Source organism: Hyla sarda, unplaced genomic scaffold (assembly GCF_029499605.1).
Source record: "Hyla sarda isolate aHylSar1 unplaced genomic scaffold, aHylSar1.hap1 scaffold_621, whole genome shotgun sequence".
In the NCBI taxonomy this organism is placed as follows: domain Eukaryota; kingdom Metazoa; phylum Chordata; class Amphibia; order Anura; family Hylidae; genus Hyla; species Hyla sarda.
Genome location: NW_026610636.1, coordinates 13,073 through 38,863, shown reverse-complemented (window position 1 = coordinate 38,863; position 25,791 = coordinate 13,073). Strand labels below are relative to the sequence as shown.

The 25,791-nt window shown below is 43.9% G+C and overlaps 7 non-coding genes across 7 annotated transcripts; all 7 read left to right on the top strand.

The window, feature by feature from the left end:
- Window positions 1-4,228: 4,228 nt before the first annotated feature.
- On the top strand, window positions 4,229-4,419 carry LOC130341491 (U2 spliceosomal RNA). The gene has a single exon (XR_008881423.1). It is a non-coding gene; the product is annotated as a U2 spliceosomal RNA (small nuclear RNA).
- Window positions 4,420-6,516: 2,097 nt separating this feature from the next.
- LOC130341489 (U2 spliceosomal RNA) lies at window positions 6,517-6,707 on the top strand. The gene has a single exon (XR_008881421.1). It is a non-coding gene; the product is annotated as a U2 spliceosomal RNA (small nuclear RNA).
- Window positions 6,708-8,797: 2,090 nt separating this feature from the next.
- On the top strand, window positions 8,798-8,988 carry LOC130341480 (U2 spliceosomal RNA). The gene has a single exon (XR_008881414.1). It is a non-coding gene; the product is annotated as a U2 spliceosomal RNA (small nuclear RNA).
- Window positions 8,989-11,095: 2,107 nt separating this feature from the next.
- LOC130341477 (U2 spliceosomal RNA) lies at window positions 11,096-11,286 on the top strand. The gene has a single exon (XR_008881411.1). It is a non-coding gene; the product is annotated as a U2 spliceosomal RNA (small nuclear RNA).
- Window positions 11,287-18,188: 6,902 nt separating this feature from the next.
- LOC130341496 (U2 spliceosomal RNA) lies at window positions 18,189-18,373 on the top strand. Its single transcript, XR_008881427.1, has one exon. It is a non-coding gene; the product is annotated as a U2 spliceosomal RNA (small nuclear RNA).
- Window positions 18,374-20,456: 2,083 nt separating this feature from the next.
- On the top strand, window positions 20,457-20,647 carry LOC130341548 (U2 spliceosomal RNA). The gene has a single exon (XR_008881469.1). It is a non-coding gene; the product is annotated as a U2 spliceosomal RNA (small nuclear RNA).
- Window positions 20,648-22,733: 2,086 nt separating this feature from the next.
- On the top strand, window positions 22,734-22,925 carry LOC130341479 (U2 spliceosomal RNA). Its single transcript, XR_008881413.1, has one exon. It is a non-coding gene; the product is annotated as a U2 spliceosomal RNA (small nuclear RNA).
- Window positions 22,926-25,791: the final 2,866 nt, after the last annotated feature.

Genomic DNA, 25,791 nt, shown 5'->3' with positions numbered 1-25,791 from the left:
GAGCAGCAGTGGCAACCCTGGAGGCAGCAAGGACAGCAACCGGGACACCAGCCGAGGCAAGCAGAGCCAGTGATTACCCCCCCACAAGAGGTAAGCGGTGAGATGGAGAAGGAGAAAGACCCCCCTCAGGCAAAAGGAGGGGACCCTAAAGAGCAGAGGATGGCCAAAAAACGTGCAAGTGGTGGAAAAACTGGCCCCCAGGAGCATGCTGGGTTAAGAGAGGAGCGGACGGCGGCCGAATCCGCTCCTCAGCAACCTCTGGCTCAGGGTCCCCCTGAGAGCGATGACCCGGGTGGAGAGGTGAAGGTTAAAAGGCGGAGGGGCTCCAGAAGACTCTATTCGGAGGCGGTCCAGGGGGAGCCGATGGAAGTACCTGCGGATGCAGGGAACCCAAGTGACGTTCCTCCACAGGTCCCCATAGGGGATACCCCCCCTCCTCCCTGCCAGGAGGAGGTTTCAGGGGTGACCGTCTCTGAGGTACCAGAGACGGAACTAAGTGAACACCCGACCCCTATGGAGGGGCAAGAGGTGGAAGAACCCAATGAGTCTGGAGCCCTGATTGCCAGGATGCCCGAGAACAACTATGCCTCAATCATGATGGAGGAGGGGGGTCGGCTGAGTGATGGTGCCTCCTCTCCTGCTTCCTCTATGCGTACAGTTGAGTCAGATTTTGGGGGGTATGAGGCTTCGGAGGGGGAATCAGAGGTGTAAGACGTTTTCTTGTACATTCCCATGGCTGAGTTGTCCGGTCTGTCCTTGAACGTGAGAAGTGTGAGCGCCAGAGTAAGAAGGGTTGCCCTATTTAATTACTTGTCGGTTTTTGCTGCTTCCGTCCTTTTCCTGCAGGAATGTGGCATCCCGCACAGATTAAATTATAAAGAATATGAAGATGATTGGGTGCACGGTCCATCAGTCTGGTCTGGATCAAATGAGTCCAGATCAGCAGGGGTCGCCATACTTTTTAAAGGGAACGTTTTAATTGAGAGTTTTAACGAAATTTTACCAGGCAGAATTTTATTGGTCAGCGCTTTTATTAATGGTATTAAATGGCAGTTTTTAAATTTTTATGGTTCTCCTGATAAGAATGAAAGAATAAAAATGTTGGAGATTTTACCCCTTTTTATTAACAATTCTAGTCCTCTTGTTTTATCAGGTGATTTTAATTGTATTTTAAGGGGAGAACGCCGTTTTTCGAACGCAGTGAGTAGGAACTATGATAAGACGTCTTTTATGTTAAAAAACTTGATTTTAGATTTTAATCTCACTGATGTTTTTAAAAAATGTAATTTTAACGTACCAGAGGAAGACGGTGTTACCTGGAGCAATGCAAGCTGTAGCTCCAGGATAGATTTTATTTTTTGTTCTTATCAAGTACTGCCTTTTAACTGTGATCTTTTTACCAATGTTTTTTCTGACCATAAATTATTGTATTTTAAAGTTAAAAGTGATTTTAAAAGGAGAACTGGTAGGAATGCCTGGAAGTTAAACGTGTCCCTTTTAGAAGATCCGCAGGTTTTATCAGATTTTATCACCTTTTACAAGGAATGCAGACGAGTAAAAGACCCCAACACTCCCACCAGTATCTGTTAGTAGTAAAATGAAACTAAAAATAAAAGAATTTTTTATCCGTGTTGGGGTTAGGAAAGCTAAAGAAAAACGTGAATTTTATAATATCCTAAATACTCGTCTGCAAACCCTGTACAAATTCAGAGCACATGGGATGGAGGTGGAGAAGGAGGTACATGATCTTAAAAAAGAAATAACTAAGTGCCTGGAGCAGAAAGGAAAAGAAATTATCTTTAGGTCTCGAATACAGCATCTTGAGGAAAACGAGACCTGCTCCAGGTATTTTTTTAAGAAAATACATGAAAATAGAAGGTTAATAGAAAACATTGAAGGAGTGAATGATGTACAGGGTATTTTAAAAAAGGTGCAAGAGTTTTATGCGGATCTTTTTAATGTAAAACACATTGATGAATGTTTTATGAATGACTCGTTAAAGGAGATCACCAATTTTTTAGATCCTGTCTCACAGTCTTTTTTATTGCAGAATATTTCAGAGCAGGAGATTTTAGAGACCGTCAAGAGTTTTAAAACAGGTAAAGTGCCTGGGCCGGATGGTATACCCATTGAATTTTATGTTACTTTTTATGGTATTTTAAAAGAAGATTTGTTCTCCCTTTTTACGGAAGTCTTTAAGTCTAAAATCCTCCCAGGCTCATGGAAGAAGGGTGATGTCTCCCTGCTATTCAAAAAGGGAGACCGGTCGGAACTCAAAAACTGGAGACCAATCACCCTTCTGAACTGCGACTATAAAATAATGGCGAAACTGTGTGCTAACCGATTAAAGAACGTAATCCATAAAATAATTCATACAAACCAAGTCTGTGGGGTGCCTGGGAGGAGTTTATGGGAGAACCTAAACCTTTTAAAGGATGTAATTAGCGACACCAAATTAAGAAAAGGAAAGCTGGCGGTTTTATCCATAGATTTTGAAAAAGCTTTCGACAGGGTGTCACATTTTTATCTTTTTAAGGTTTTAGAGAAAATGGGTATACCTGATGGCTTTTTATTGTCTCTTAGAGCTTTTTATGATAACTGTACTAGTAAAATTTTAGTAAATGGTTTTAAGACACAGGGCGTGATTTTAAATTCCGGAGTGAAGCAGGGGTGTCCCTTGTCCCCACTACTCTTCATTTGCGCAATAGAGCCTCTTTTATGTACAATACGAAAGGATAAGCAGATCCATGGAGTCCCCCTGCCAGGAGGAGGGGGACTAGAGGCGAAGGTAGTGGGGTACATGGACGATGTTGCGGTGTTTTGCAGGGACACCCCATCGCTTCAGAAGACGCTAAAACAGATTCAATATTTTAATTGTGCCTCCGGTTTTAAAGTCAATTTTAACAAAAGTAACATTTTAAACATAGGCGGAATACCTTTGTATGATGTGCCCGTCCCTGTGTCTGAGTCGGTGCAGATTTTAGGTGTCTCCTTTGACGAGTCTAATAATGGTTTTAATAGCTGGGACTTGGTGGCTCAAAAAATAAATAAGAAAATATGTATGTGGAACATGCGAGAACTTACAATGGAAGGGAAGGTTTTAATTACAAAAATGGTGCTTTTACCTATTTTATTGTATTTAAGTCTGGTTTTCCCACCCCCCGAAACGGTTCTAAAGAAAATAACAAAAGCTTGTTTTACTTTCTTTTGGAGTTCTAAGAGCGAAAAATTAAAGAGACAAATTGTGATAAAACCGAACTCCAGGGGCGGTAAGGATTTTCCAGATTTTAAAGCTTTCCTTTTAATAAAGTTTTTTAGCATGTGTTTTACTACTGTTTTTAAAGATAGCTACTGGTCTTATTTTGTTCGTTTTAATACTGGTTATTTTATGCGGAGGAACGGCTGGTTTTCTACAGTTTTAAGTTGCCCTTATTCTTTGAATTTACCCCCTCAATACATGATTTTAGGAAAAATTTTAAACTTATATAATTTTAAAGGTAAAAGTGTTCAGGATCTGTGCAATAGCAAAAAACTACTAAAGGAAATAAAAGAAACCAGTACCGTGACTCCCATCAAAAATTTTAACGAACAGAAGTGTATACAGATTTGGAAGATGTTGAGTATTAATTATCTTTTTAATTCACAGAAGGACCTGGCCTGGAGCTGCGCACACGAGTGTCTTCCATGCCGGGCATTCCAGCACCGAAGAGGATTATCCAACTCTGCAACCTGCCCGAGGGAGGGATGCCGACAAGAGGAGACCGTGCACCATCTAATATGGACTTGTTTTTACTCGCAGAAAATATGGACAAAGATACTCCCTCTGGTAAAAAGGATAACTGGACTAAAAGACTTAAATATTGCAGTGGTTTTTTATGGTTGCCTGGAATGCCCAACACGGACTCAAGAGACTATTGCATGGAAGATCATAAACTGTGTGAAGGCAGCTCTGTGGAAGGCCAGGAATATTTTATTGTTCAAGCATGAGGTTTTATCTGTGAAGGACATTTTATCTATCTGTTTTTATGAAATGTACCAGTACTATCTTTTAGACAAGAAGAGATTTCCGCTTTTATCTAGAAAATGGTTTTTAAAAGAATGGAATTCTATCTTGTAAAGCCACCAAGTGCCCATTTTATGTTTTAATATGTTGTAAATATGTTATTTATATGTAACTGTATTTATTGACATATTTGCACAACTTTGTTAACATTATTTAATTTTTAATAAAGTTGCCCCCGTAAGGGTAGTCAAGTTAAAAAAAAATCTGTTCTTATCAGTTTAATATCTGATACGTCCCCTATCTGGGGACCATATATTAAATGGATTTTTGAGAACGGGGGCCGATTTCGAAGCTTGCTTCCGTCGCCCTATGCATTGACCCGATATGGCAGTATCTTCGGGTACAGTGCACCACCCCCTTACAGGGTTAAAAAGAAAGATTCCTACTTTCATTGCTACCTGCTTGCTGGCTAGCCAGCTAGCCAGCCCTGTGGGCCTTGCTGCTGCTGCAGCCAAAAAACAAAAGGTGGTGCTGCTGCTGCTTCTGCTGCTTCTGCTTCTGCTTGTGTCTGGCCGCTGTTGGAGCGTCCAGGCACAGGACTTCTGCTGCTGCTGACTAAATGGCCTCCTTAATTGGATCATTTGAGTAGCCAGCACACCTGTGCAGGTAGGGCATGACATGATAGGCAGCTGCCTTGATAGCGGGTGGGTGCTGAATGTTCCTAATTGACAAAATAAGATTAATGCTTATGAAGAAATATAAAATCTCATCCCTTCCCCAATATCGCGCCACACCCCTACCCCTTAATTCCCTGGTTGAACTTGATGGACATATGTCTTTTTTCGACCGTACTAACTATGTAACTATGTAACATAACATGGGGGGGGGGGGGGTCTCCTGGCTGTTCACACAGGTGTGTCATTGCTGTACATTGACCATGCATTGCTTCTGTGGTATTGCAAAGGCAAAGACAAATGCTTCCAGCCATCCATTGCACTAATGGATTGGTCATCAGCTGGCTGTCTATGTCCCGCATCAATATAGACCAAAGTACAGAGGGTTAGGCTATGCTATTGTGCACCTACCTGATGCATCAGAAGGTGCGAGGCCCTTGCTAAATTCTGTGCACAGACTTTGAGATCTATACTTTAGACTGTATCTAAACCTGCTCCAACATGGACTGACATTCTGGCCTACTTTCAGCCGATGCGACTTGTCTGTCGCTGAACAGTCGCTTTTTATGTATTCAGCACCTATGTATAATGTTGTAAAAATGCTCTAGAAGCTAAAGTCGCAGAAATGTCACACATATTTGGCCTGCAACTTTCTGTGCGACAAATTCAGACAGGAAAAATCAGTATAAATCCTTAGAAAATTATCCCCCAGTGTCTCCATCTGCTGGCGGTATTGAATAAGCATTGCTGCACTGATGGGGTATGCATTAGACGAAAAAAAAGAAGAAAAAGAAGAATAATACGCCCAGAAAAGAGGCGAAAAGGAGAAAAACGTAAAAAAACGTGAAAAAAAAGTAAGAGGAAGAGAAGGGAAAAAAAGGTGGAAATGGGTTTAAAAGTGATTTCGGCGGAAAAAAAAAAATATATATATATATATATATATATATATATATATATATATATATACGCGCACACACACACATATATATAAACGTATTCTCCGTTGAGATATTGCAGCCGCTGCTGTGTCCAGGCCCAGGAGCCTTAGCACTGTGCTGTGATGTCACTCAATACCACTGACATCACTAGGTGTAAACAACATCTCTCCTTTGCTGTGTATGTGACTATGGAGCTGTTTGGTGATGTCGTCTATTATGGCCTTCATAGAAGCAACAGGAGATTGTTGCATCCATCTAGAACCCTCAGAACTACAGTGCTATGATGTCACTCACTTCCACAGGCCTTGCAGAGTGTAAACAACAACAACCCAGCTTTGTTGTGTATGTAACCATAGGGATTTGTGATGTCACCTAGAACCTTCACAGCAGCGACAGCTTTATGAGGAGCATCAGCACTGCTCTGCCTGAGCAGAACCATCACCGCCATAGGTTGTCAAATAACCCGGGTTTAACCCACACAGGTAAGTCCAATGGGGTGCAGGCATGTCCTCTATGCTTACAGCTTCCCGTGGGTGTTGGTTTGATACCGTTTGGGGACAGCCAAGGAGGCATCTGCAGGCAACAAAGGTAGGTGTGTGCTTGTGTGTGTGTTTCCTATGCAGATCCTAAGCCCAGTGTCACATGCAAGTAGGAGGAGTAAGAAGGGTTCCTGGCAAATCCGGGTTATGGATTGCATTTAAAAAGGCCCCGTGGGAGTGCAATGGGCCCCTGTCTTGCTGCTTAGCAATAATGGTATGGGTTTAGGTTCTGCTGTGTGTACTGGTGGTTGACTGCCCCCCAGTCCAGAGTGTGCATGGAAAATTGTCTGGCAGCCTCCCTGACAGCAAGCAGTGATAGTGCCCATGAAGGGCACCTTGTTGGGCCCGCCCCTTTCACGGTTATCGCTTCTCGGCCTTTTGGCTAAGATCAAGTGTAGTATCTGTTCTTATCAGTTTAATATCTGATACGTCCCCTATCTGGGGACCATATATTAAATGGATTTTTGAGAACGGGGGCCGATTTCGAAGCTTGCTTCCGTCGCCCTATGCATTGACCCGATATGGCAGTATCTTCGGGTACAGTGCACCACCCCCTTACAGGGTTAAAAAGAAAGATTCCTACTTTCATTGCTACCTGCTTGCTGGCTAGCCAGCTAGCCAGCCCTGTGGGCCTTGCTGCTGCTGCAGCCAAAAAACAAAAGGTGGTGCTGCTGCTGCTTCTGCTGCTTCTGCTTCTGCTTCTGCTTGTGTCTGGCCGCTGTTGGAGCGTCCAGGCACAGGACTTCTGCTGCTGCTGACTAAATGGCCTCCTTAATTGGATCATTTGAGTAGCCAGCACACCTGTGCAGGTAGGGCATGACATGATAGGCAGCTGCCTTGATAGCGGGTGGGTGCTGAATGTTCCTAATTGACAAAATAAGATTAATGCTTATGAAGAAATATAAAATCTCATCCCTTCCCCAATATCGCGCCACACCCCTACCCCTTAATTCCCTGGTTGAACTTGATGGACATATGTCTTTTTTCGACCGTACTAACTATGTAACTATGTAACATAACATGGGGGGGGGGGGGGGTCTCCTGGCTGTTCACACAGGTGTGTCATTGCTGTACATTGACCATGCATTGCTTCTGTGGTATTGCAAAGGCAAAGACAAATGCTTCCAGCCATCCATTGCACTAATGGATTGGTCATCAGCTGGCTGTCTATGTCCCGCATCAATATAGACCAAAGTACAGAGGGTTAGGCTATGCTATTGTGCACCTACCTGATGCATCAGAAGGTGCGAGGCCCTTGCTAAATTCTGTGCACAGACTTTGAGATCTATACTTTAGACTGTATCTAAACCTGCTCCAACATGGACTGACATTCTGGCCTACTTTCAGCCGATGCGACTTGTCTGTCGCTGAACAGTCGCTTTTTATGTATTCAGCACCTATGTATAATGTTGTAAAAATGCTCTAGAAGCTAAAGTCGCAGAAATGTCACACATATTTGGCCTGCAACTTTCTGTGCGACAAATTCAGACAGGAAAAATCAGTATAAATCCTTAGAAAATTATCCCCCAGTGTCTCCATCTGCTGGCGGTATTGAATAAGCATTGCTGCACTGATGGGGTATGCATTAGACGAAAAAAAAGAAGAAAAAGAAGAATAATACGCCCAGAAAAGAGGCGAAAAGGAGAAAAACGTAAAAAAACGTGAAAAAAAAGTAAGAGGAAGAGAAGGGAAAAAAAGGTGGAAATGGGTTTAAAAGTGATTTCGGCGGAGAAATATATATATATATATATATATATATATATATATATACGCGCACACACACACATATATATAAACGTATTCTCCGTTGAGATATTGCAGCCGCTGCTGTGTCCAGGCCCAGGAGCCTTAGCACTGTGCTGTGATGTCACTCAATACCACTGACATCACTAGGTGTAAACAACATCTCTCCTTTGCTGTGTATGTGACTATGGAGCTGTTTGGTGATGTCGTCTATTATGGCCTTCATAGAAGCAACAGGAGATTGTTGCATCCATCTAGAACCCTCAGAACTACAGTGCTATGATGTCACTCACTTCCACAGGCCTTGCAGAGTGTAAACAACAACAACCCAGCTTTGTTGTGTATGTAACCATAGGGATTTGTGATGTCACCTAGAACCTTCACAGCAGCGACAGCTTTATGAGGAGCATCAGCACTGCTCTGCCTGAGCATAACCATCACCGCCATAGGTTGTCAAATAACCCGGGTTTAACCCACACAGGTAAGTCCAATGGGGTGCAGGCATGTCCTCTATGCTTACAGCTTCCCGTGGGTGTTGGTTTGATACCGTTTGGGGACAGCCAAGGAGGCATCTGCAGGCAACAAAGGTAGGTGTATGCTTGTGTGTGTGTTTCCTATGCAGATCCTAAGCCCAGTGTCACATGCAAGTAGGAGGAGTAAGAAGGGTTCCTGGCAAATCCGGGTTATGGATTGCATTTAAAAAGGCCCCGTGGGAGTGCAATGGGCCCCTGTCTTGCTGCTTAGCAATAATGGTATGGGTTTAGGTTCTGCTGTGTGTACTGGTGGTTGACTGCCCCCCAGCCCAGAGTGTGCATGGAAAATTGTCTGGCAGCCTCCCTGACAGCAAGCAGTGATAGTGCCCATGAAGGGCACCTTGTTGGGCCCGCCCCTTTCACGGTTATCGCTTCTCGGCCTTTTGGCTAAGATCAAGTGTAGTATCTGTTCTTATCAGTTTAATATCTGATACGTCCCCTATCTGGGGACCATATATTAAATGGATTTTTGAGAACGGGGGCCGATTTCGAAGCTTGCTTCCGTCGCCCTATGCATTGACCCGATATGGCAGTAACTTCGGGTACAGTGCACCACCCCCTTACAGGGTTAAAAAGAAAGATTCCTACTTTCATTGCTACCTGCTTGCTGGCTAGCCAGCTAGCCAGCCCTGTGGGCCTTGCTGCTGCTGCAGCCAAAAAACAAAAGGTGGTGCTGCTGCTGCTTCTGCTGCTTCTGCTTCTGCTTGTGTCTGGCCGCTGTTGGAGCGTCCAGGCACAGGACTTCTGCTGCTGCTGACTAAATGGCCTCCTTAATTGGATCATTTGAGTAGCCAGCACACCTGTGCAGGTAGGGCATGACATGATAGGCAGCTGCCTTGATAGCGGGTGGGTGCTGAATGTTCCTAATTGACAAAATAAGATTAATGCTTATGAAGAAATATAAAATCTCATCCCTTCCCCAATATCGCGCCACACCCCTACCCCTTAATTCCCTGGTTGAACTTGATGGACATATGTCTTTTTTCGACCGTACTAACTATGTAACTATGTAACATAACATGGGGGGGGGGGGGGGTCTCCTGGCTGTTCACACAGGTGTGTCATTGCTGTACATTGACCATGCATTGCTTCTGTGGTATTGCAAAGGCAAAGACAAATGCTTCCAGCCATCCATTGCACTAATGGATTGGTCATCAGCTGGCTGTCTATGTCCCGCATCAATATAGACCAAAGTACAGAGGGTTAGGCTATGCTATTGTGCACCTACCTGATGCATCAGAAGGTGCGAGGCCCTTGCTAAATTCTGTGCACAGACTTTGAGATCTATACTTTAGACTGTATCTAAACCTGCTCCAACATGGACTGACATTCTGGCCTACTTTCAGCCGATGCGACTTGTCTGTCGCTGAACAGTCGCTTTTTATGTATTCAGCACCTATGTATAATGTTGTAAAAATGCTCTAGAAGCTAAAGTCGCAGAAATGTCACACATATTTGGCCTGCAACTTTCTGTGCGACAAATTCAGACAGGAAAAATCAGTATAAATCCTTAGAAAATTATCCCCCAGTGTCTCCATCTGCTGGCGGTATTGAATAAGCATTGCTGCACTGATGGGGTATGCATTAGAGGAAAAAAAAGAAGAAAAAGAAGAATAATACGCCCAGAAAAGAGGCGAAAAGGAGAAAAACGTAAAAAAAACGTGAAAAAAAAGTAAGAGGAAGAGAAGGGAAAAAAAGGTGGAAATGGGTTTAAAAGTGATTTCGGCGGAGAAATATATATATATATATATATATATATATATATATATATATATATATATATATATATATACGCGCACACACACACATATATATAAACGTATTCTCCGTTGAGATATTGCAGCCGCTGCTGTGTCCAGGCCCAGGAGCCTTAGCACTGTGCTGTGATGTCACTCAATACCACTGACATCACTAGGTGTAAACAACATCTCTCCTTTGCTGTGTATGTGACTATGGAGCTGTTTGGTGATGTCGTCTATTATGGCCTTCATAGAAGCAACAGGAGATTGTTGCATCCATCTAGAACCCTCAGAACTACAGTGCTATGATGTCACTCACTTCCACAGGCCTTGCAGAGTGTAAACAACAACAACCCAGCTTTGTTGTGTATGTAACCATAGGGATTTGTGATGTCACCTAGAACCTTCACAGCAGCGACAGCTTTATGAGGAGCATCAGCACTGCTCTGCCTGAGCAGAACCATCACCGCCATAGGTTGTCAAATAACCCGGGTTTAACCCACACAGGTAAGTCCAATGGGGTGCAGGCATGTCCTCTATGCTTACAGCTTCCCGTGGGTGTTGGTTTGATACCGTTTGGGGACAGCCAAGGAGGCATCTGCAGGCAACAAAGGTAGGTGTGTGCTTGTGTGTGTGTTTCCTATGCAGATCCTAAGCCCAGTGTCACATGCAAGTAGGAGGAGTAAGAAGGGTTCCTGGCAAATCCGGGTTATGGATTGCATTTAAAAAGGCCCCGTGGGAGTGCAATGGGCCCCTGTCTTGCTGCTTAGCAATAATGGTATGGGTTTAGGTTCTGCTGTGTGTACTGGTGGTTGACTGCCCCCCAGCCCAGAGTGTGCATGGAAAATTGTCTGGCAGCCTCCCTGACAGCAAGCAGTGATAGTGCCCATGAAGGGCACCTTGTTGGGCCCGCCCCTTTCACGGTTATCGCTTCTCGGCCTTTTGGCTAAGATCAAGTGTAGTATCTGTTCTTATCAGTTTAATATCTGATACGTCCCCTATCTGGGGACCATATATTAAATGGATTTTTGAGAACGGGGGCCGATTTCGAAGCTTGCTTCCGTCGCCCTATGCATTGACCCGATATGGCAGTATCTTCGGGTACAGTGCACCACCCCCTTACAGGGTTAAAAAGAAAGATTCCTACTTTCATTGCTACCTGCTTGCTGGCTAGCCAGCTAGCCAGCCCTGTGGGCCTTGCTGCTGCTGCAGCCAAAAAACAAAAGGTGGTGCTGCTGCTGCTTCTGCTGCTTCTGCTTCTGCTTGTGTCTGGCCGCTGTTGGAGCGTCCAGGCACAGGACTTCTGCTGCTGCTGACTAAATGGCCTCCTTAATTGGATCATTTGAGTAGCCAGCACACCTGTGCAGGTAGGGCATGACATGATAGGCAGCTGCCTTGATAGCGGGTGGGTGCTGAATGTTCCTAATTGACAAAATAAGATTAATGCTTATGAAGAAATATAAAATCTCATCCCTTCCCCAATATCGCGCCACACCCCTACCCCTTAATTCCCTGGTTGAACTTGATGGACATATGTCTTTTTTCGACCGTACTAACTATGTAACTATGTAACATAACATGGGGGGGGGGGGGTCTCCTGGCTGTTCACACAGGTGTGTCATTGCTGTACATTGACCATGCATTGCTTCTGTGGTATTGCAAAGGCAAAGACAAATGCTTCCAGCCATCCATTGCACTAATGGATTGGTCATCAGCTGGCTGTCTATGTCCCGCATCAATATAGACCAAAGTACAGAGGGTTAGGCTATGCTATTGTGCACCTACCTGATGCATCAGAAGGTGCGAGGCCCTTGCTAAATTCTGTGCACAGACTTTGAGATCTATACTTTAGACTGTATCTAAACCTGCTCCAACATGGACTGACATTCTGGCCTACTTTCAGCCGATGCGACTTGTCTGTCGCTGAACAGTCGCTTTTTATGTATTCAGCACCTATGTATAATGTTGTAAAAATGCTCTAGAAGCTAAAGTCGCAGAAATGTCACACATATTTGGCCTGCAACTTTCTGTGCGACAAATTCAGACAGGAAAAATCAGTATAAATCCTTAGAAAATTATCCCCCAGTGTCTCCATCTGCTGGCGGTATTGAATAAGCATTGCTGCACTGATGGGGTATGCATTAGACGGAAAAAAAGAAGAAAAAGAAGAATAATACGCCCAGAAAAGAGGCGAAAAGGAGAAAAACGTAAAAAAACGTGAAAAAAAAGTAAGAGGAAGAGAAGGGAAAAAAAGGTGGAAATGGGTTTAAAAGTGATTTCGGCGGAGAAATATATATATATATATATATATATATATATATATATATATACGCGCACACACACACATATATATAAACGTATTCTCCGTTGAGATATTGCAGCCGCTGCTGTGTCCAGGCCCAGGAGCCTTAGCACTGTGCTGTGATGTCACTCAATACCACTGACATCACTAGGTGTAAACAACATCTCTCCTTTGCTGTGTATGTGACTATGGAGCTGTTTGGTGATGTCGTCTATTATGGCCTTCATAGAAGCAACAGGAGATTGTTGCATCCATCTAGAACCCTCAGAACTACAGTGCTATGATGTCACTCACTTCCACAGGACTTGCAGAGTGTAAACAACAACAACCCAGCTTTGTTGTGTATGTAACCATAGGGATTTGTGATGTCACCTAGAACCTTCACAGCAGCGACAGCTTTATGAGGAGCATCAGCACTGCTCTGCCTGAGCAGAACCATCACCGCCATAGGTTGTCAAATAACCCGGGTTTAACCCACACAGGTAAGTCCAATGGGGTGCAGGCATGTCCTCTATGCTTACAGCTTCCCGTGGGTGTTGGTTTGATACCGTTTGGGGACAGCCAAGGAGGCATCTGCAGGCAACAAAGGAAGGTGTGTGCTTGTGTGTGTGTTTCCTATGCAGATCCTAAGCCCAGTGTCACATGCAAGTAGGAGGAGTAAGAAGGGTTCCTGGCAAATCCGGGTTATGGATTGCATTTAAAAAGGCCCCGTGGGAGTGCAATGGGCCCCTGTCTTGCTGCTTAGCAATAATGGTATGGGTTTAGGTTCTGCTGTGTGTACTGGTGGTTGACTGCCCCCCAGCCCAGAGTGTGCATGGAAAATTGTCTGGCAGCCTCCCTGACAGCAAGCAGTGATAGTGCCCATGAAGGGCACCTTGTTGGGCCCGCCCCTTTCACGGTTATCGCTTCTCGGCCTTTTGGCTCCGATCAAGTGTAAACTTGGTCTGGGTCAGGGGTGCGGGTGTTCTGCTGAGCAGGAATCCGGAGTGGTGATCTTACTGTGGAATCGACAGACAAGAGAAGAATAATGGCTGGAAAGGAATACCTCCCTGCGATTGAGAAGACTGTACGTTTTGTGGTGGAAACTTCTGACCGGGGTAAGAATCGGATTGAGTACATTGGACATGAACTTGTGGAGAAATTGGGCGGTTTTGGCATGGATAGTTTGTTCTGTGTGCAAGAGAATAGGAAGCAAGGAATATATGATGTGTCCTTCATCTATGAAGCTGATTGCCAGAACTTCTATGAATGTTTGAAAAGAAATGCCAATAACTCTGTCTTGGAAAATGTAAAGTTTTTTCCTCTGTTTGAGATGGGAGTGAAGACTCTGTTTGTACATATGTACAATCCGTTCTTAGACCCGGATATGATTAAGAACTTTCTAAGTATCTACTGTGAAAGTGTCCAAGGGGGAGTGAAGCAAACTAGTAGTTTGGGTGTGTTTAATGGCACATGGAAGTTCTTTGTAAAACTGAAGCTGGATCCTGGGAGCATTGGTGGAGTGAAACACCCACCGGCCAATTTTTCAATCGCTGGAAACCGGGGTTATGTCTATTATTATGGCCAGCCATTGTTTTGCCGTGATTGTTTGCTGTTTGGACATGTTAAAGAGGCTTGTCCAGGTAATAAGAAGTGCCGAAATTGTAAAATGCCAGGGCATGAGGCGGGAGCTTGTCCACAGCCCAGAACTTGTGATCTTTGTGGCCTTGTTGGACATGTGTATAGAAATTGTCCGGAGGTGGCTAAGAGGGAGAAGGAGAAAGAGGCCAGAAAAGATTTGGCAATTAAAAAAAGGGAAAAGGCAAAGGCAGACATGGCAGAAAAGAGTGTGATTGCTAGCATTATTGAGAAAGCAACGGTGGTGGAAGAGAAGGTGCAGGAGGAGATTGAAGAGGAGATGGAGGAGGAGGTGAGAATTGAAGAGGTGCCTAGTCCTCAGGTGCCTGGCACTCAAAAAGTTGAATGGTCGAATTCAGAAGAGGAAAGTGCTAAAGAGAGAGAGGAAGATCTTTTTCGTCCCCCACGGAAGGCGGCGAGAGGTGCCAGTGGTGAAAAGATGGAGCAGACGGTGGTGGAGACGAGTAATCGTTTTGCCGCAATATCTGAGGGTGAAATGGATAAATGCATTGGAGAAGAAACTTCTCCCTCGACACTGAGCCGTAAAGTTCATTAACTCTCTTCTAGGTTTTTTCTTCCTATGGGTTGTTATTTGATTTGATATGTCTTTTTCGGTTAGTTTGTCAAATGTTAGAGTCTTTAAAAATAAGAATAGAAGAGCGGCCATTCTGGAGGAATTGGCAGGAACTAATAATGACATAATTTGTCTACAGGAATGTGGATTGGATTTTCCTCCAAAAAAGGAGGAGTGGAGATATGGACCAGCAGTGTGGTCTTGCTCTAATGTAAATAGAAATGATGGAGTTGGGGTTTTGTTTAGGAATAATAAGTTTAAAGTTTGTAGTCAAATGGTGTTAAGGGAAGGAAGGTGTGTGTTGGTGGAGGTTGGGTTACATGGGTTTAAGTTTAAGTTAATTAATGTTTATGCACCTGTGAATAAGGAGGAGAGGGTGGGTTTGTTTGAAATAATTAAGGGGTTTTTGTCTGGGAAGGAACCAGTGTTGTTAGTAGGTGATTTCAACTGTGAGATTGGGAGGGATGCGGATGTTTCTGGAAATATGCTTAAGAGTATGGTGAGTGATTTCAAGTTAAGAGATGTGGTTGAAGTGTGTGGTGTGAATCCTGTGTTAGCAACATATCATGCTGAGAGTGGAAGGAGTGAGTCAAGATTAGATATGTGTTTTGTGTCCAAAATGATAGGATGTATGTGGTATAAGCAAGAGAGAGTGATTTATTCTGATCATGAGCGTGTGAGTTGTGGTTTGGTGTTGGATGAGATTTGCATAAGTGGGAGGGGTTACTGGAAGCTTAATGTGAAACTGTTGGATGAAAAGGAGGTATATGATAGGTATATTAAGAAGTATAAGTTATGGTGTGAGAAGAAAAAAGAATTTTTGGATTTATTGTGTTGGTGGGAGTGGGTTAAAGAAAGAACTAAGGTTTTTTTCAAGAGGGAAGGTTATAAAAGGAAAGCTAGGGAAAGAAAGAAGTATGAATGGCTGAATAAAAGGTTGGGGTTTCTTATTAAGTTGAAAAAGAAGGGATGGAGAGTGGATGGTAAGATTGATGCTGTGAAAAGAGATATAAAGGATTGGTTGAATGAAAGAGGAAAAGAGTTAATGTACCGAGCAAAAGTGGATAAATTGGAGAAGGATGAAAAGTGTTCAAGATATTTTTTTAAGAAAGTGATTGGGAGAAAGGATGATTTAGTGAGTGTGTATGATAAGGATGGTGGTTTGGTGAGAGGCAAAGCTGTACTGAATGTGGTGAAAGAGTTTTATGAGGACTTATATGCAGTCAAACAGTGTGATAGGGGTTTGGCTGAGGAAGTGCTGGAAGTGATTGATAAGAAGGTAGATTGTAATGAATATGAGAGTTTAATGAGAGAGATTGGAATGGAAGAAATTAAAAGGACGGTTGATAGTATGGCTAAAAATAAGACTCCTGGAGAGGATGGGTTGCCGGCTGAGTTTTATGTGAAATTGTGGGATGTACTGAAGGATGATATGGAGAGTATCTTTAAGTATATGTGGGCTAATGGAAGATTGGTGGAAAGTATGAAGAGTGGGATAGTGGTTTTGATTTATAAGAAAGGGGATGTGAATGATGTAAGGAATTGGAGGCCGATAACTTTGTTGAATGTGGATTATAAAATATTTGCAAAGCTGATTACAAATAGAATGAGGGACGTGATAGAGCAAGTGATTGGGGAGGAGCAAGTGTGTGGTGTGCCAGGAAGAAGAATTAGTGAGAATTTGTGTTTGTTGAGAGATATATTGTGGGATGGTATGTGTAGAAAGCAGGTGGTTCGTGTGTTGTCAATTGATTTTGAAAAAGCTTTTGACCGTTTGTCGCATGGGTTTTTGTTTAAGGTGCTAGTTAAAATGGGGTTTCCAGGTGATTTTGTGAATATTGTGAGAATGTTGTATAAGGAAGTGTATAGTAAGATTCTGATTAATGGATGGATGACTGAGGAGATTAAAGTATGTTCAGGGGTGAGACAGGGATGTCCCTTGTCACCTATTGCTTTTATTTGTGCTATGGAACCATTATTAGAATTATTGCGTAAGGATAAATGTGTGAGAGGTGTGAGAGTTCCGGGGGGTCGTGGTAAAGAGGTTAAAGTGTTGGCTTATATGGATGATGTATGTGTGGTAAGTGAATCTGTTGCGGCTGTAAGAAGATCCAAGTTATTGGTAAGTCTGTTTTGTGGTGCGTCTGGTTTTAAGGTCAATTGGGGAAAGAGTGAATATAAATGTTTTGGTGGTGTGACTCAGAGTGAGGATGTTGGTATGGAAGGGGTGGAAGGGCCTATTCAGGTGTTGGGGGTGAAGATGGATGAACGGTTGGATGGTAGAAATAGTTGGGAGGATGTGGGGAAGAGAGTGCAAAAGAAATTGAATTTTTGGAGGTTGAGAGAGTTGTCAATGGTTGGTAAGGTTATGATAGTGAAGAGTGTGATTTTGCCAATACTGTTATATGTTGCTGTTGTGTTTCCGCCAAGTTATATGGTTTTGCGAAAGGTGAAAAGAATGTTATTTGTGTTTTTGTGGGGTACAAAGATGGAAAGAGTTAAGAGAGAGATTGTAATGAAAGATGGTAAAAATGGAGGAATGGACTTTCCGAATGTTGATGTGTATCTGGGTGTGAATATTGTTTTTGCTTTGAAAAGAATGATGGGAGGTGAAAAGAGTTGTGCATGTATGGTGAGATATTTGGGTGGCAGTGTGTTATGTAAATTGGGTTGGTTGGAAAGAGATTTGAGAGTGCCTTATGCTTTTGTGTGTCCTAGTTGGTATGTATATGTGGTGAAATTTTTGGAGAATTATAGGTTGATTGGTGTGGGTCCAGAAGTGTTTGTGAGTAAAAAGAGTATGATTGGGTACATTAAAAAAGACGAAGTTGAATGTTCAATTAATATGGTGAGAGCTGTAGATGTGGGGAGAGTGTGGAAGAGTATAATGACTGTTGGAGTAACAAATAGACAACGTGAGATAGTATGGCAGAGTTTGCATGGTGCGTTACCGGTAAGAGAATTTCAAAGAAATAGAGGGATTGGAAGGTATGAGAGGTGTCCAAGAGATGGGTGTGATGGGATTGAGAGTGTGATGCATGTATTTTGGAATTGTGAAATGGCGCAAGGTGTGTGGAAAGGGATGAGTTCGCTGTTTAAAGAATTGACTGGTATAAGGTATATGTCGTATGATGTGGTTATGTTTGGACTTAGTATGGTAGGGAGAGATAAGGAAAGGGTTTTTTTTGTGTTGCTTGCCATTATTAAAGAAGTACTTTGGGATGTTAGGAATTTATGTGTATTCAAAAGAAAAAACGTGTCGGTGGAGGGTTGTATTAAGTTGATTCTAGATAGGTTATATGTTGTTTATTTGTGTGATAGGAAGAATTTGGGGGATAAGGATGCTGAGGGGATATGGAAGTTTTTGAAATGGAGATATCTTGTAAGTTTGTAATTGGTGATGGTATTTATGTTTGTTTGAAATTGAAAATAAAAAGAAAGACCTAATGATGAGTTGGACTTTACTTCAGAAAGTCTAAGTGACGAAGTATGGAGTTGGATTTTGATGTTTTAATGTCCAAACCTGAAGGTTTAAAAAAAAAAAAAAAAAAAAAAAAATCTGTTCTTATCAGTTTAATATCTGATACGTCCCCTATCTGGGGACCATATATTAAATGGATTTTTGAGAACGGGGGCCGATTTCGAAGCTTGCTTCCGTCGCCCTATGCATTGACCCGATATGGCAGTATCTTCGGGTACAGTGCACCACCCCCTTACAGGGTTAAAAAGAAAGATTCCTACTTTCATTGCTACCTGCTTGCTGGCTAGCCAGCTAGCCAGCCCTGTGGGCCTTGCTGCTGCTGCAGCCAAAAAACAAAAGGTGGTGCTGCTGCTGCTTCTGCTGCTTCTGCTTGTGTCTGGCCGCTGTTGGAGCGTCCAGGCACAGGACTTCTGCTGCTGCTGACTAAATGGCCTCCTTAATTGGATCATTTGAGTAGCCAGCACACCTGTGCAGGTAGGGCATGACATGATAGGCAGCTGCCTTGATAGCGGGTGGGTGCTGAATGTTCCTAATTGACAAAATAAGATTAATGCTTATGAAGAAATATAAAATCTCATCCCTTCCCCAATATCGCGCCACACCCCTACCCCTTAATTCCCTGGTTGAACTTGATGGACATATGTCTTTTTTCGACCGTACTAACTATGTAACTATGTAACATAACATGGGGGGGGGGGGGGGGGTCTCCTGGCTGTTCACACAGGTGTGTCATTGCTGTACATTGACCATGCATTGCTTCTGTGGTATTGCAAAGGCAAAGACAAATGCTTCCAGCCATCCATTGCACTAATGGATTGGTCATCAGCTGGCTGTCTATGTCCCGCATCAATATAGACCAAAGTACAGAGGGTTAGGCTATGCTATTGTGCACCTACCTGATGCATCAGAAGGTGCGAGGCCCTTGCTAAATTCTGTGCACAGACTTTGAGATCTATACTTTAGACTGTATCTAAACCTGCTCCAACATGGACTGACATTCTGGCCTACTTTCAGCCGATGCGACTTGTCTGTCGCTGAACAGTCGCTTTTTATGTATTCAGCACCTATGTATAATGTTGTAAAAATGCTCTAGAAGCTAAAGTCGCAGAAATGTCACACATATTTGGCCTGCAACTTTCTGTGCGACAAATTCAGACAGGAAAAATCAGTATAAATCCTTAGAAAATTATCCCCCAGTGTCTCCATCTGCTGGCGGTATTGAATAAGCATTGCTGCACTGATGGGGTATGCATTAGACGGAAAAAAAGAAGAAAAAGAAGAATAATACGCCCAGAAAAGAGGCGAAAAGGAGAAAAACGTAAAAAAACGTGAAAAAAAAAGTAAGAGGAAGAGAAGGGAAAAAAAGGTGGAAATGGGTTTAAAAGTGATTTCGGCGGAGAAATATATATATATATATATATATATATATATATATATATACGCGCACACACACACATATATATAAACGTATTCTCCGTTGAGATATTGCAGCCGCTGCTGTGTCCAGGCCCAGGAGCCTTAGCACTGTGCTGTGATGTCACTCAATACCACTGACATCACTAGGTGTAAACAACATCTCTCCTTTGCTGTGTATGTGACTATGGAGCTGTTTGGTGATGCCGTCTATTATGGCCTTCATAGAAGCAACAGGAGATTGTTGCATCCATCTAGAACCCTCAGAACTACAGTGCTATGATGTCACTCACTTCCACAGGCCTTGCAGAGTGTAAACAACAACAACCCAGCTTTGTTGTGTATGTAACCATAGGGATTTGTGATGTCACCTAGAACCTTCACAGCAGCGACAGCTTTATGAGGAGCATCAGCACTGCTCTGCCTGAGCAGAACCATCACCGCCATAGGTTGTCAAATAACCCGGGTTTAACCCACACAGGTAAGTCCAATGGGGTGCAGGCATGTCCTCTATGCTTACAGCTTCCCGTGGGTGTTGGTTTGATACCGTTTGGGGACAGCCAAGGAGGCATCTGCAGGCAACAAAGGTAGGTGTGTGCTTGTGTGTGTGTTTCCTATGCAGATCCTAAGCCCAGTGTCACATGCAAGTAGGAGGAGTAAGAAGGGTTCCTGGCAAATCCGGGTTATGGATTGCATTTAAAAAGGCCCCGTGGGAGTGCAATGGGCCCCTGTCTTGCTGCTTAGCAATAATGGTATGGGTTTAGGTTCTGCTGTGTGTACTGGTGGTTGACTGCCCCCCAGCCCAGAGTGTGCATGGAAAATTGTCTGGCAGCCTCCCTGACAGCAAGCAGTGATAGTGCCCATGAAGGGCACCTTGTTGGGCCTGCCCCTTTCACGGTTATCGCTTCTCGGCCTTTTGGCTAAGATCAAGTGTAGTATCTGTTCTTATCAGTTTAATATCTGATACGTCCCCTATCTGGGGACCATATATTAAATGGATTTTTGAGAACGGGGGCCGATTTCGAAGCTTGCTTCCGTCGCCCTATGCATTGACCCGATATGGCAGTATCTTCGGGTACAGTGCACCACCCCCTTACAGGGTTAAAAAGAAAGATTCCTACTTTCATTGCTACCTGCTTGCTGGCTAGCCAGCTAGCCAGCCCTGTGGGCCTTGCTGCTGCTGCAGCCAAAAAACAAAAGGTGGTGCTGCTGCTGCTTCTGCTGCTTCTGCTTGTGTCTGGCCGCTGTTGGAGCGTCCAGGCACAGGACTTCTGCTGCTGCTGACTAAATGGCCTCCTTAATTGGATCATTTGAGTAGCCAGCACACCTGTGCAGGTAGGGCATGACATGATAGGCAGCTGCCTTGATAGCGGGTGGGTGCTGAATGTTCCTAATTGACAAAATAAGATTAATGCTTATGAAGAAATATAAAATCTCATCCCTTCCCCAATATCGCGCCACACCCCTACCCCTTAATTCCCTGGTTGAACTTGATGGACATATGTCTTTTTTCGACCGTACTAACTATGTAACTATGTAACATAACATGGGGGGGGGGGGGGTCTCCTGGCTGTTCACACAGGTGTGTCATTGCTGTACATTGACCATGCATTGCTTCTGTGGTATTGCAAAGGCAAAGACAAATGCTTCCAGCCATCCATTGCACTAATGGATTGGTCATCAGCTGGCTGTCTATGTCCCGCATCAATATAGACCAAAGTACAGAGGGTTAGGCTATGCTATTGTGCACCTACCTGATGCATCAGAAGGTGCGAGGCCCTTGCTAAATTCTGTGCACAGACTTTGAGATCTATACTTTAGACTGTATCTAAACCTGCTCCAACATGGACTGACATTCTGGCCTACTTTCAGCCGATGCGACTTGTCTGTCGCTGAACAGTCGCTTTTTATGTATTCAGCACCTATGTATAATGTTGTAAAAATGCTCTAGAAGCTAAAGTCGCAGAAATGTCACACATATTTGGCCTGCAACTTTCTGTGCGACAAATTCAGACAGGAAAAATCAGTATAAATCCTTAGAAAATTATCCCCCAGTGTCTCCATCTGCTGGCGGTATTGAATAAGCATTGCTGCACTGATGGGGTATGCATTAGACGAAAAAAAAGAAGAAAAAGAAGAATAATACGCCCAGAAAAGAGGCGAAAAGGAGAAAAACGTAAAAAAACGTGAAAAAAAAGTAAGAGGAAGAGAAGGGAAAAAAAGGTGGAAATGGGTTTAAAAGTGATTTCGGCGGAGAAATATATATATATATATATATATATATATATATATATATATATATATACGCGCACACACACACATATATATAAACGTATTCTCCGTTGAGATATTGCAGCCGCTGCTGTGTCCAGGCCCAGGAGCCTTAGCACTGTGCTGTGATGTCACTCAATACCACTGACATCACTAGGTGTAAACAACATCTCTCCTTTGCTGTGTATGTGACTATGGAGCTGTTTGGTGATGTCGTCTATTATGGCCTTCATAGAAGCAACAGGAGATTGTTGCATCCATCTAGAACCCTCAGAACTACAGTGCTATGATGTCACTCACTTCCACAGGCCTTGCAGAGTGTAAACAACAACAACCCAGCTTTGTTGTGTATGTAACCATAGGGATTTGTGATGTCACCTAGAACCTTCACAGCAGCGACAGCTTTATGAGGAGCATCAGCACTGCTCTGCCTGAGCAGAACCATCACCGCCATAGGTTGTCAAATAACCCGGGTTTAACCCACACAGGTAAGTCCAATGGGGTGCAGGCATGTCCTCTATGCTTACAGCTTCCCGTGGGTGTTGGTTTGATACCGTTTGGGGACAGCCAAGGAGGCATCTGCAGGCACAAAGGTAGGTGTGTGCTTGTGTGTGTGTTTCCTATGCAGATCCTAAGCCAGTGTCACATGCAAGTAGGAGGAGTAAGAAGGGTTCCTGGCAAATCCGGGTTATGGATTGCATTTAAAAAGGCCCCGTGGGAGTGCAATGGGCCCCTGTCTTGCTGCTTAGCAATAATGGTATGGGTTTAGGTTCTGCTGTGTGTACTGGTGGTTGACTGCCCCCCAGCCCAGAGTGTGCATGGAAAATTGTCTGGCAGCCTCCCTGACAGCAAGCAGTGATAGTGCCCATGAAGGGCACCTTGTTGGGCCCCGCCCCTTTCACGGTTATCGCTTCTCGGCCTTTTGGCTAAGATCAAGTGTAGTATCTGTTCTTATCAGTTTAATATCTGATACGTCCCCTATCTGGGGACCATATATTAAATGGATTTTTTGAGAACGGGGGCCGATTTCGAAGCTTGCTTCCGTCGCCCTATGCATTGACCCGATATGGCAGTATCTTCGGGTACAGTGCACCACCCCCTTACAGGGTTAAAAAGAAAGATTCCTACTTTCATTGCTACCTGCTTGCTGGCTAGCCAGCTAGCCAGCCCTGTGGGCCTTGCTGCTGCTGCAGCCAAAAAACAAAAGGTGGTGCTGCTGCTGCTTCTGCTGCTTCTGCTTCTGCTTGTGTCTGGACGCTGTTGGAGCGTCCAGGCACAGGACTTCTGCTGCTGCTGACTAAATGGCCTCCTTAATTGGATCATTTGAGTAGCCAGCACACCTGTGCAGGTAGGGCATGACATGATAGGCAGCTGCCTTGATAGCGGGTGGGTGCTGAATGTTCCTAATTGACAAAATAAGATTAATGCTTATGAAGAAATATAAAATCTCATCCCTTCCCCAATATCGCGCCACACCCCTACCCCTTAATTCCCTGGTTGAACTTGATGGACATATGTCTTTTTTCGACCGTACTAACTATGTAACTATGTAACATAACATGGGGGGGGGGGGGGGGGGTCTCCTGGCTGTTCACACAGGTGTGTCATTGCTGTACATTGACCATGCATTGCTTCTGTGGTATTGCAAAGGCAAAGACAAATGCTTCCAGCCATCCATTGCACTAATGGATTGGTCATCAGCTGGCTGTCTATGTCCCGCATCAATATAGACCAAAGTACAGAGGGTTAGGCTATGCTATTGTGCACCTACCTGATGCATCAGAAGGTGCGAGGCCCTTGCTAAATTCTGTGCACAGACTTTGAGATCTATACTTTAGACTGTATCTAAACCTGCTCCAACATGGACTGACATTCTGGCCTACTTTCAGCCGATGCGACTTGTCTGTCGCTGAACAGTCGCTTTTTATGTATTCAGCACCTATGTATAATGTTGTAAAAATGCTCTAGAAGCTAAAGTCGCAGAAATGTCACACATATTTGGCCTGCAACTTTCTGTGCGACAAATTCAGACAGGAAAAATCAGTATAAATCCTTAGAAAATTATCCCCCAGTGTCTCCATCTGCTGGCGGTATTGAATAAGCATTGCTGCACTGATGGGGTATGCATTAGACGAAAAAAAAGAAGAAAAAGAAGAATAATACGCCCAGAAAAGAGGCGAAAAGGAGAAAAACGTAAAAAAACGTGAAAAAAAAGTAAGAGGAAGAGAAGGGAAAAAAGGTGGAAATGGGTTTAAAAGTGATTTCGGCGGAGAAATATATATATATATATATATATATATATATATATATATATATGTATATACGCGCACACACACACATATATATAAACGTATTCTCCGTTGAGATATTGCAGCCGCTGCTGTGTCCAGGCCCAGGAGCCTTAGCACTGTGCTGTGATGTCACTCAATACCACTGACATCACTAGGTGTAAACAACATCTCTCCTTTGCTGTGTATGTGACTATGGAGCTGTTTGGTGATGTCGTCTATTATGGCCTTCATAGAAGCAACAGGAGATTGTTGCATCCATCTAGAACCCTCAGAACTACAGTGCTATGATGTCACTCACTTCCACAGGCCTTGCAGAGTGTAAACAACAACAACCCAGCTTTGTTGTGTATGTAACCATAGGGATTTGTGATGTCACCTAGAACCTTCACAGCAGCGACAGCTTTATGAGGAGCATCAGCACTGCTCTGCCTGAGCAGAACCATCACCGCCATAGGTTGTCAAATAACCCGGGTTTAACCCACACAGGTAAGTCCAATGGGGTGCAGGCATGTCCTCTATGCTTACAGCTTCCCGTGGGTGTTGGTTTGATACCGTTTGGGGACAGCCAAGGAGGCATCTGCAGGCAACAAAGGTAGGTGTGTGCTTGTGTGTGTGTTTCCTATGCAGATCCTAAGCCCAGTGTCACATGCAAGTAGGAGGAGTAAGAAGGGTTCCTGGCAAATCCGGGTTATGGATTGCATTTAAAAAGGCCCCGTGGGAGTGCAATGGGCCCCTGTCTTGCTGCTTAGCAATAATGGTATGGGTTTAGGTTCTGCTGTGTGTACTGGTGGTTGACTGCCCCCCAGCCCAGAGTGTGCATGGAAAATTGTCTGGCAGCCTCCCTGACAGCAAGCAGTGATAGTGCCCATGAAGGGCACCTTGTTGGGCCCGCCCCTTTCACGGTTATCGCTTCTCGGCCTTTTGGCTAGATCAAGTGTCTGGTCAGGAGGATCCTGGGAGTTTGTCCTACCTTTTTCAAGGGGGGCTGCTACGAGGAACCGAAAAGGCGATCGACAAGATGGGTGTTCGCATCCGTTACCTTACATCCGGTGAAACGCGGATTCGTTTTCCTTTCGCTTTGATGTTGATGAAGACAAGCAAGAACTCGTCCAACTTTCTTATTTTGTGAAAGAAACTCTCTACAAGCTTCTTGGGGTGAAGAAAGAGAACATCGTCTGTCTCAGAGATCCTCGGAAGGGCAGCTTCATCCTAACTCTGGACTCTGCTTATGCATGCCAGAATCTTTTTGAGAAGCTGAAAAGCAATCAAGACCTTGCTGAGCTTGATGGGATCAACGGTCACAGTGTTGTATACTGGAGGCGATATTCCTCTAGTTGTGTGTATGCACAATCCCTTTGTGACTGTGTCCCATATTGAACTCTTTTTGGGGAAATACTGCAGTTCTGTTAAGTATTCCCATAAGGTGATGAATTCAGAAGACCTATGGACGGGGGAACATAAGTTTTTTTGTGAAAATGAAGGAGGATGCTACTGGCATTGGAGGGTTGTGTCATCCACCCTCCAACTTTTCTATCGGTCGGGATAAGGGCTATTTGTTTTATCCCGAGATGCCTACTTTTTGTAGGAAATGTAAGAAATTCGGACATACTATGGAAGTTTGCACGGACACTACAGTTCGCTGTGGTCGGTGCAATCAAGAAGGCCATGTTTCT